General features: G+C 42.3%; 1 long non-coding RNA gene across 6 annotated transcripts in view; it reads left to right on the top strand.

The window, feature by feature from the left end:
• The window catches only part of LOC101903925 (uncharacterized), a 110,280-nt gene that overhangs the window by 16,769 nt on the left and 81,461 nt on the right, over positions 1-12,050 (top strand). The window lies entirely within an intron of this gene.

The following is a 12,050-nucleotide window of genomic DNA, read 5'->3' as shown; positions in this document are numbered from 1 at the left end:
TGGGGTCCACTCTAGTAGTTTTGATGCCAAATAGATTTTGACCTTTAGGTGTCTCCATTTCAGAGAAGAAAATTCTTGGAAGAGGTACCCTCAAAAAGATCAATTAGACAACTCGGGCTACACATCCTTTCTTTGAATTCCAGTAATATCACAGGAATACCCTGTGATTGCTATTTGCTATGCAAAGCCTGCATGGTAGATCTAAGAAGATTGTTCTATTGACAGTAAAATGTGACCATCATAGCCAAGTTCCTTAAAAACATACCAGATTAGAGTTTTCACACAACCCATAATTTATTACTCCGCGCTGCCTCTTTTGTGGAAAATGAGAAGTTTATTTTTAAAACTCCTAAGTATAAAGGGTTATAAAGGTTGTATATTTCAGTTTTAAATACTGAGATTCTATTCTGTAATAGGACACAGAACAATAGTCTTAAGCCTCTAATTGTATAAAATGGAGGCATATTAAAGATTAACCTCATTTGCTTTCCTTACTGTGGCTCGTGTTTTATTTCTAATATTCTTTCCTAGTTGGATGTGGTCAAGATACTAGAGTTCATTCTATACCATGTAGCTGTAAGCCCCACAGTTGTTCCCACTGGCGGTGGATGGCTCTGTGTTACTGGTTTTGGTCACTTCATACTCATATGTAAGCTGTATTATTAATCTCAAGATGATATGAGGTCAAACACACACAATGTTGGATTTGGACCTTGGGTCCTCTGCAGGATTTGAAATGTGAAATTTAATCTTTCAGTATTCTATAAAGGAAAAACAATATTGTTTCTTGTACAAATACAGCCCGAATAAAATTTGAAACTTCAGCTTCCTAGCACTAAGCACCCTCCCTCCATTAAAACATGGTTTCTTATCAAAAGAAATAAACTTGGAAAAGTCAGTTTGGTTCTAGAGAAATCCCGTGGTTTCTTCTTATATTGTATACGTGTTGAATGAGGGACTTGTTGAAAGGCATTGATCCCAAAATAACAAAAGAAGAATGGAGGAGAATTTATTATTCCCAGTGTTCTCTTTACTCTTCTTTCTAAGAGCTGGAGGGAGGGCAGTTTCTGTCTGCATCAGACAGAAAACCAAACAGGTAAATTAGTTGGACATGCTTACTATTAATACTTTAAAGTTAGCCCAAAGTCCAGGTTTCCCTGGAGAAATGCCCCAGTGAATATGTTAGGATTCTACAGACAAGTGAAATAGGGAATCCCCTTTTCATGGCTCTGGCCACATGAGACTTAGAGACAACAACAAAATGAGAAGCTACCTCTTGTCTCGTTTTCCCAGGGCTAAATGAATCCTATTTCCAGCTTTGTGTATAGCACCCACTCTGTAGCTATTGCCCTCTAAGCAGTCTATCCTGTCACCCCTACAGGGCAGGGCTCTAGGCTTGATTTCTGACCCTAAATGAGCATTTGAGATGTGAAGGACAATATATCACAGAAATGGACTTTCCAGTGAAAAGGAAACTTATCCTTTCAAATGAATTTGGATTTTACTTTCCTCTCCCCTGTCTCTAACTGTTTAGAAATAAGTTTAGTTTATTTTAAGAAACTTTGCACTTGTATGTCAGTAACAAAGACTCTCAGTTGAGACTTGAAAAATGCTTCCATGTCCCAACTTTTAAAGGAAATTTAGAATCAACTCTCCATGAACTTGGGAGTAACTAGTTAGTCCAGTGGTTCTTGGGTTCCTTAGACGCAGAGCCTTCCTTAAAGAACCACGCATTTTGAGATATCCCTTTCCTATTCTGAAATGAAATTCACAGGTAATGCAATCTAACTATACAGATAAAAAATAAATGTGAAATACCACCTGTCATATGAAAGAGAAATGTAAAGAATATAACCTGATATGTATGTCAACATGTACATGGCTAAACTGGAAGATAAATTCTACAGATTTCCAAAACACTTCATGGGGAGGAGAACTAAGCTGGGTGAGACCACTTAGTGCTCTGTTCTCGCCCGTGCTGGATGGTGCAACAAGTGATTGACAAGTAAATTCTTTGTGACTTAGAGCAGGTTACTTTTTTCTCTGAGCTGGAGTGTCCTCATATTGAAATGAGAACACTGCTTATTTCTCAGGAATGCTGCCTGTATCACTTACCATCACATACAAAGCACTTAGGACCACATCTAGCCCATAGTAGGATCTCAGTGAATGTTGATTCTCATTGTCTTCTCGGAGGAGTCCAAGTTACTGCGAGTCCAAGTGTTAGCTGTCCTCTTTGCAAGGTTTACCTGGCTGGGCTTAGTGCTTTTCTACTGGGGGAAATGAGAAGTGGGAGTAATTCAAAGACCAAAGTGTTAAAGAAACAGTGACTTTTACTGCTCCCCACTGCTCCCTCCCCGTCTCCAAGTAGGTGAAATTAACATGGGTCAAATTGCCCTTGCGACTCCCCAGCCCAGTCTTTTCATGCTAGGGACCTTATGCAGATTCCAACTACCTGTCATGGGAGGTAAGGGCACTTTGCAAGCTGTTGTTAGGTGGTTGAGGCCTGGATTGTGATTTGGAAAGCAATCTGAAGTCTCTGCTTCTCTAGGATAAAGGTTTATGATGGTGAGCCATTTGTAGGGGCAGGTAGAGCTGGTGGAGAAGAAGAGAGGTGGTAAATAGTTCCTCCATTCTCGGCTATTTATGCTGTTAGCACCCTATGCTAACTATAAAGCAGAAACCAAGGAGGCTTTCTTTTTAATCTCTAGAAACAACATGCCAGTTCCTTTTTAAAACTAGTAGCCTCCAAATAAAATCCTCTAAAATATTTTGGAGGTGAAACATGCAGCTCTCTTAAGAAAACAATTCAGGCTATAGTCTATGTTTGCAGTTTGGGAAAAGATTATTTTTGTTGTTGTTTAGTGAACAGAGAGGAGATTTTAAAGTAGATGTTCTCCCCCCTGTTCATTTAGAGATCCCTGCAAACAGTGATGTTTTAACCATCATGTTTTCATGTTTTAGAAAGCTTAGCAGGATGAAGTCCTTATTCTGCGTTGCCAAACAAGATCCTTTAAAAATTATCTGGAGCAGCAAATGTCATCCTCTATTTTATACCCTCATAAACAACCTCAAATGGATGAAAAGCACTTGTTGGGGGTGGGTGGAGGCAGGCCTCTCTGGTTACTGCCTCTTCTAGGTTTCCCTTCTCTGTCTGATTCTGCTTTTTGATAAGAGATCAGGTAACCATGACAACGCTGCACAGTGGAAGTCCTTTCATTTCTGTGCTTTACATAATTCTGAAAATAAATCTGCTACCTGTTTGACATTTGCTTCCTTTTCTTACAAACTTTATTTTTTTTTTTTTTCCCTTTAATCTTAGCACAGTATCTCCTGAAAGAAACTTGCTACTTCAGAGGATCTGCTTCCACCAATGTACTTCCTGTTGGTAGCAGGGTGGACTTTGCATTCTCTGGGGCTTGGATTCCCACTGGAAATTCTCCCCACACACACTTCAAACTAAATTGTAGCTCTATTATCCAGTTATTGAAGAGTAGCAAGACTGTGATGGTTCACGGGGATCTTTTCTGATTTCAGACTCACACAGTTCAAGTCTATGTCATCCAAAGTGGCAGCTGTTGTTATTAGGCCAGTCCCTAGAACTCAGCATCACAGGGCTGGTTTCATAATGGATAATTCTCGTAGGAATCTTCCTAAAGTCCACGGTGGATTTGAAGCATTGGTTTTACACTCAGATTTTGATAGTGTGAAAAGACAGTTTAACCTAATCTTCCTTGAAACATCAAGACTGGAATATAATTTAACATACGATTCTTGACCATCTGCCCTTGCAACGAGAGTGTGTATTGTACACACTTGGAAATGTTAGAAAATTTTTTTGGAAATGTTAGAATTTTGTTGTTGTTGTTGTTGTTCAGTCGCTCAGTTGTGTCTGACTCCTCGAAATGCTATGGACTGCAGCATGCCAGACTTCCCTGTCCTTCACTATCTCCTGGAGTTTGCTCAAACACATGTCCATTGAGTTGATAATGCCATCAACCATCTCATCCTCTGTCACCCCTTTCTCTTGCTGCCCTCAATCTTTCCCAGCATCAGGGTCTTTTCCAATGAATCTACTCTTCGCATCAGGTGGCCAAAGTATTGGCGCTTCAGCATCAGCATCAGTCCTTCCAATGAATATTCAGGACTGATTTCCTTTAGGATTGACTGGTTGGATCTCCTTGCAGTCCAAGGGACTCTCAAGAGTCTTCTCCAGCACCACAGTTCAAAAGCATAAATTCTTTGGTGCTCAGCCTTCTTCGTGGTCCAACTCTCACATTCATACATGACTACCAGAAAAATTTTGAGCCATCCCCAAAGACTGATTCCTTCTTTTTCCCTCTCTCCCTCCCTTCTCTCTCTCTCCCTTTCTCCTATCAGTGAGAAGAAAGATTTGATTCCATGCTGTAAATTCTGGAGACTTCCAGACTTCCCCAGTAATGAAGTCTTCTCCTACAATAAAGGAAATGATTCAGTTTTTTTTTTTTTTTTTTTGGTTTTGTTTCCTACATTAATGGCTTCATGGAGATTCAGAAATTTGAATGCTGTATAGCTCTTGGTTGGATGGGAGGAAAGTATCATTAGGGTCAGAAGCAGGTCATTGTTTTGAAAGCAGACCTGGTTCTTACCGTTACACACTGACTTGGATTGTGTGCAGGCGAACTGTTATTGATTGGGTTTATTTCCCTAATGGTTGCGTTCTGCTCTCTCGGGATCTTTAATGTACAAGACACATAGAGCTTTCCCCTGCATGTCTGCGATTAAGTGTTATTGGGTTTAATGAGTCTATTCAACAGCACCCAACTCTCTAGTCTTTACTCAGACAATCTCCTAGGAGTTGGAGCTCAGAGAAAGGACTGCAGAAAGAAACCGACTAATTTGAATAACCTTATATTTGCTTTCAAGTTTAGGCTTGTTCTCCCTGGAACATAAGACAGTTGGTGTGTAATTACATGAAGTGTAATCATATCACTGTCATTCAAAATGACTGGACATTCAAATGACCTTTATTCGAAACGACTGGGCTAAGCTCAGGGTCTCTGTGCATACTGCAGAGGTTTTGCCTTGACTAAAGGTGGTAGCAGAGAGTTAGAGTGAATCTAGCCTATGTCAGCTCAGGGGGAAGGTGCCTTTTTCTAACTCCCCCAAAGACTCTGCCTATGATGGCTTTGGATGAAGTGGTTTTGGTACCTCACTGTTCACATTCAACCACCTGGGTAAACAATGTCTCACTGTTCAGTTCAGTTCAGTCACGCAGTCGTTTCCGACTCTTTGCGACCCCAAGAACTGCAGCATGCCAGGCCTCCCTCTCCATCACCAACTCCCGGAGTTCACCCAAACTCATGTGCATCAAGTCAGTGATGCCATCCAGCCATCTCATCCTCTGTCGTCCCCTTCTCCTCCTGCCCCCAATCCCTCCAAGCATCAGGGTCTTTTCCAATTACTCAGCTCTTCGCATGAGGTGGTCAAAGCATTGGTGTTTCAGCCTCAGCCTCAGTCCTTCCAATGAACACCCAGGACTGGTCTCCTTTAGGATGGACTGGTTGGATCTCCTTGCAGTCCAAGGGACTCTCAAGAGTCTTCTCCAACACCACAGTTTAAAAGCACCAATTCTTCAGCGCTCAGCTTTCTTCACAGTCCAACTCTCACATCCATACATGACCACTGGAAAAACCATAGCCTTGACTAGACGGACCTTTGTTAGCAAAGTAACATCTCTGCTTTTTAATATGCTATCTAGGTTGGTCATAACTTTCCTTCCAAGGAGTAACTGTCTTTTAATTTGCTGGCTGCAATCACCATCTGCAGTGATTGTGGAGCCCAAAAAAATACAGTCTGACACTGTTTCCCCATCTATTTCCCATGAAGTGATGGGACTAGATGCCAAGATCTTCATTTTCTGAATGTTGAGCTTTAACCCAACTTTTTCACTCTCCTCTTTCACTTTCATCAAGAGGCTTTTTAGTTCCTCTTCACTTTCTGCCATAAGGGTGGTGTCATCTGCATAGCTGAGGTTATTGATATTTCTCCCTGCAATCTTGATTCCAGCTTGTGCTTCTTCCAGCCCAGTGTTTCTTATGATGTACTCTGCATAAAGTTAAATAAGCAGAGTGACAATATACAGCCTTGACATACTCCTTTTCCTATTTGGAACCAGTCTGTTGTTCCATGTCCAGTTCTAACTGTTGCTTCCTGACCTGCATATGGGTTTCTCAAGAGGCAGGTCAGGTGGTCTGGTATTTCTGTCTCTTTCAGAATTTTCCACAGTTTATTGTGATCCACACAGTCAAAGGCTTTGGCATAGTCAATAAAGCAGAAATAGATGGTTTTTTTGGAACTCTCTTGCTTTTTCCATGATCCAGCAGATGTTGGCAATTTGACCTCTGGTTCCTCTGCCTTATCTAAATCCAGCTTGAACATCTGGAAGTTCACGGTTCACGTATTGCTGAAGTCTGGCTTGGAGAATTTTGAGCATTACTTTACTAGCGTGTGCTGCTGCTGCTACTGCTAAGTTGCTTCAGTCGTGTTCGACTCTGTGCGACCCCATAGACAGCAGCCCACCAGGCTCCCCTGTCCCTGGGATTCTCCAGGCAAGAACACTGGAGTGGGTTGCCATTACCTTCTCCAATGCGTGAAAGTGAAAAGTGAAAGTGAAGTCACTCAGTCGTGTCCAACTCCTAGCGACCCCATGGACTGCAGCCTACCAGGCTCCTCCATCCATGGGATTTTCCAAGCAAGAGTACTGGAGTGGGTTGCCATTGCCTTCTCCCTACTAGCATGTGAGATTGAGATGAGTGTAACTGTGCAGTAGTTTGAGCATTCTTTGGCATTGCCTTTCTTTGGGATTGGAATGAAAACTGACCTTTTCCAGTCCTGTGGCCACTGCTGAGTTTTCCAAATTTGCTGGCATATTGAGTGCAGCACTTTCACAGCATCATCTTTCAGGATTTGAAAGAGCTCAACTGGAATTCCATCACCTCCACTAGCTTCATTCGTAGTGATGCTTTCTAAGGCCCACTTGACTTCACATTCCAGGGTGTCTGGCTCTAGGTGAGTGATCACACCATCGTGATTATCTGGGTCGTGAAGATCTTTTTTGTACAGTTCTTCTGTGTATTCTGGCCATCTCTTCTTAATATCTTCTGCTTCTGTTAGGTCCATACCATTTCTGTCCTTTATCGAGCCCATCTTTGCATGAAATGTTCCCTTGGTATCTCTAATTTTCTTGAAGAGATCTCTAGTCTTTCCCATTCAGTTGTTTTCCTCTATTTCTTTGCATTGATCGCTGAGGAAGGCTTCCTTCTCTCTCCTTGCTATTCTTTGGAACTCTGCATTCGAGTTCCAAAATATCTTCCCAAAATGGGAATATCTTTCATTTTCTCCTTTACTTTTTGCTTCTCTTCTTTTTGCAGCTATTTGTAAGGCCTCCTCAGACAACCATTTTGCTTTTTTGCATTTCTTTTTCATGGGGATGGTCTTGATCCCTGTCTCCTGTTCAGCTCAGATCAGTCGCTCAGTCATGTCCGACTCTTTGCGACCCCATGAATCACAGCACGCCAGGCCTCCCTGTCCATCACAAACTCCTGGAGTTCACTCAGACTCATGTCCATCGAGTCAGTGATGCCATCCAGCCATCTCATCCTCTGTCGTCCCCTTCTCCTCCTGCCCCCAATCCCTCCAAGCACCAGAGTCTTTTCCAATGAGTCAGCTTTTCGCATGAGGTGGCCAAAGTACTGGAGTTTCAACTTCAGCATCATTCCCTCCAAAGAAATCCCAGGGCTGATCTCCTTCAGAATGGACTGGTTGGATCTCCTTGCAGTCCAAGGGACTCTCAAGAGTCTTCTCCAACACCACAGTTCAAAAGCATCAATTCTTTGGTGCTCAGCCTTCTTCACAGTCCAACTCTCACATCCATACATGACCACTGGAAAAACCATAGCCTTGACTAGATGGACCTTTGTTGGCAAAGTAATGTCTCTGCTTTTGAATATGCTATCTAGGTTGGTCATAACTTTCCTTCCAAGGAGTAAGCGTCTTTTAATTTCATGGCTGCAATCACCATCTGCAGTGATTTTGGAGCCCCAAAAAATAAAGTCTGACACTGTTTCCACTGTTTCCCCATCTATTTCCCATGAAGTGATGGGACCCGATGCCAAGATCTTCATTTTCTGAATGTTGAGCTTTAAGCCAACTTTTTCACTCTCTACTTTCACTTTCATCAAGAGGCTTTTTAGTTCCTCTTCACTTTCTGCCATAAGGGTGGTGTCATCTGCATAGCTGAGGTTATTGATATTTCTCCCTGCAATCTTGATTCCAGCTTGTGCTTCTTCCAGTCCAGCGTTTCTCATGATGTACTCTGCATATAAGTTAAATAAGCAGGGTGACAATATACAACCTTGATGTACTCCTTTTCCTATTTGGAACCAGTCTGTTGTTCCATGTCCAGTTCTAACTGTTGCTTCAATGTCACAAACCTCCATCCATAGATCATCAGGCACTCTGTCTATCAGATCTAGTCCCTTTAATCTATTTCTCCGTTCCACTGTATAATCATAAGGGATTTGATTTAGGTCATACCTGAATGGTCTAGTGGTTTTCCCTACTTTCTTCAATTTAAGTCTGAATTTGGCAATAAGGAGTTCATGATCTGAGCCACAGTCAGCTCCCAGTCTTGTTTTTGCTGACTGTATAGAGCTTCTCCATCTTTGGCTGCAAAGAATATAATCAATCTGATTTCGGTGTTGACCATCTGGTGATGTCCATGTGTACAGTCTTCTCTTGTGTTGTTGGAAGAGGGTGTTTGCTATGACCAGTGCATTCTCTTGGCAAAACTCTATTAGCCTTTGCCCTGCTTCATTCTGTACTCCAAGGCCAAATTTACCTGTTACTGCAGATGTTTTTTGACTTCCTACTTTTGCCTTCCAGTCCCCTATAATGAAAAGGACATCTTTTTGGGGTGTTAGTTCTAAAAGATCTTGTAGGTCTTCATAGAACCATTCAACTTCAGCTTCTTCAGCGTAACTGGTTGGGGCATAGACTTGGATTACTGTGATATTGAATGTTTTGCCTTGGAAATGAACAGAGATCATTCTGTTGTTTTTGAGATTGCATCCAAGAACTGCATTTCTGACTCTTTTGTTGACCATGATGGCTACTCCATTTCTTGTAAGGGATTCCTGCCCACAGTAGTAGATATAATGGTCATCTGAGTTAAATTCACCCATTCCCGTCCATTTCAGTTCCCTGATTCCTAGAATGTCGACATTCACTCTTGCCATCTCCTGTTTGACCACTTCCAATTTGCCTTGATTCATGGACCTAACATTCCAGGTTCCTATGCAATATTGCTCTTTACAGCATCAGATCTTGAGTCTATCACCAGTCATATCCACAACTGGGTATTGTTTTTGCTTTGGCTCCCTCTCTTCATTCTTTCTGGAGCTATTTCTTCACTGATCTCCTGTAGCATATTGGGCACCTACCGACCTGGGGAGTTCCCTCTTTCAGTATCCTATCATTTTGCCTTTTTATACTGTTCATGGGGTTCTCTAGGCAAGAATACCCAAGTAAAACAGTAGGTGTTGAGAGAGGGCATCAGAGGGCAGACACACTGAAACCATAATCACAGAAAACTAGCCAATCTGATCACACAGACCACAGCCTTGTCTAACTCAATGAAACTAAGCCATGCCGTGTGGGGCCACCCAAGATGGCCAGGTCATGGTGGAGAGGTCTGACAGAATGTGGTCCACTGGAGAAGGGAATGGCAAACCACTTCAGTATTCTTGCCTTGAGAACCCCATGAACAGTATGAAAAGGCAAAATGATAGGATACTGAAAGAGGAATTCCCCAGGTCTCACTGTTAGGATGCTACAATGATGAGCAGGGGAAATGAGTAAAAAGATATAAGGTGGAGGTAAAAGGAAAAATAAATGCACAGACATCTGAATATCATAACACATTATTGACTGGAGACATTAACGCCACAGGCATTGGTTTCTGCAAAAATCCCCCAGTCAATGGTGTGTTAACCTGACTGTTAGATAACCAATATCTGGTTGAATTCCAGATTTGGTGTGACCTGGGGGGCCTCTTTATGTTACTTATGTCTGTGACTTTGATTCCTCATCTTTCCTACCTTATGGAACTGTTGTGGGGCTTCCCAGGGGCACAGTGGTAAGGAATCTGCCTGCCAATGCAGGAGACATAGGAGACTCAGGTTCGATTTCTGGGTCAGGAAGATGCCCTGGAGTAGGAAATGTCAACCCACTCCAGTATTCTTGTCTGAAAAATCCCATGGACAGAGGAGCCTGGTGGGTTACAGTCCCTGGGGTGGCAAAGAGTCGGACACAACTGAACACACACTCACCTTATAGAGCTGTTGTGAGGATTCCTTGAGATAATGAACATAGAGCTCTTGGTGCAGTGCTCAGCAAACAGTAAGTGCTCAGTGAAAGTTTTCAGGATTGCCACTCCGCTCTCCCAGTCCCTGACTGTAATTTAGTCTTTACTGGCCACTTTGTAGGAGCTGATAGTCTGTGACACCACATGAGGTACAGGGAGAAGAGGAAGGGAAACTGGAGTGTGGGGAATGAATACAGCATACGGGATGGGACTCGCAGCATGTCGGGCTACGGGGGGGTTTAATCAGCAACACATTTAACCAGGAAGAATCTTTAAAACTCAGACTAGATTTATCTAGGTTTCTGTTCTGGTAATTTTTGTAAATCATATCTTATGATTCTAAATACACAAGAAATCTGCAGATTTCTCTGAAGGTGGTAAAGAGTTTGATTCTGATAATTTCTGCTTGTGAATTCAAAAAGTAGAGGGCAGGTTATATTTACATCTCTGTCTCTGACTACCAAGACTATCGCTCACATCAGAGGAGGAGTAAATCTTCTGTCCCTTGTTGTTCAGTGTGGTCATCTGACCCCAGTGTCCACTATGGGCAGCGACCATATAATACTCAAGGAAACAGGGCTGAGGCTCTCCCCTGTCCACATTTAAATACAGCGTACGTATTTTTGTCTTCCAAACCTAACTGGAAACCAACTGGCTTTACAACTGGATATTTAGCCTTAATGGTTTCCCACGATCACTCTCAATGCTGTACTTATATACTATTTAAGTTCTCTAGTGAGGGGAAATTCGAGGCTTAGAAATATGCTTACTTGCTCTAAACAAAATGCCACAATGCCATCTGAAAACCCTTTGAGAACCATCTGAAGCAAATGTGTCTAACTTGGTTGAATTCAATCCCTGGGTCAGAAAGAGCCCCTGGAGAAGGAAATGGCAACCCACTGCAGTATTCTTGCCTGGAGAATCCCATGGACAGAGGAGCCTGGTGGGAGCCCCTGGTGGCACAGAGGAGTCCATGGGGTCGCAGAGGTCACAGAGTCAGACACAATTGAAGTGACAGAGTACAGCATGTAGGAATCCCTAGTTTTAAGCTAATTTGGTTGTTTGGGGATTTTTTTTTTTCCAGCCTCAAGAATGACAGGAAGAGCACTGGCCCAGAGTTGGACCTGAGCTGTAGAATCTGATCTGTTTCTAAGTGATCTTGGGCACAGTGTCTTCCAGCCTCAGTTTTGTCAGACGTGAAATGGGAGGTTGAACAATTGTCTTTAATAGGGCTGGCTTCACAATGAGGCCCAGTGTAAAACGAAAATGCAGGACCCCTTGTTCAAATGGCAGGAGCAATGAAAGGTATATAACATGGCACATTTCCTTTCTTCCAAATGTTCTCAAGTTGTCATGGTGGTTTTTTGTTGTTGTTGTTGTATCATGCTTGTTGTTGTTATTGTACTGCATGGCTTATGGGATCTTAGTTCTCTGACTAGGAGTTGAACCTGTGCCCCTTGTAGAGGAAGGGTGGAGGAGTGTGAACCACTGGACCACCACGAAAGTCCCAGAGGTTTAAAATTTGCTTTTAAATTTGCTATTTAATGTCATTCTAAGTGAAATCAGAATTTTAAATTATTAATGTGGATTTTATCATTCGTCTTTACATTATGCAATTTTTAAATACAAATGTGACAGCGTTTAA

The sequence above is a fragment of the Bos taurus genome, chromosome 12 (assembly GCF_002263795.3).
Source record: "Bos taurus isolate L1 Dominette 01449 registration number 42190680 breed Hereford chromosome 12, ARS-UCD2.0, whole genome shotgun sequence".
In the NCBI taxonomy this organism is placed as follows: Eukaryota; Metazoa; Chordata; class Mammalia; order Artiodactyla; family Bovidae; genus Bos; species Bos taurus.
Note: the sequence above shows the minus strand (reverse complement) of the source record. Positions and strands in the feature narration are given on the sequence as shown.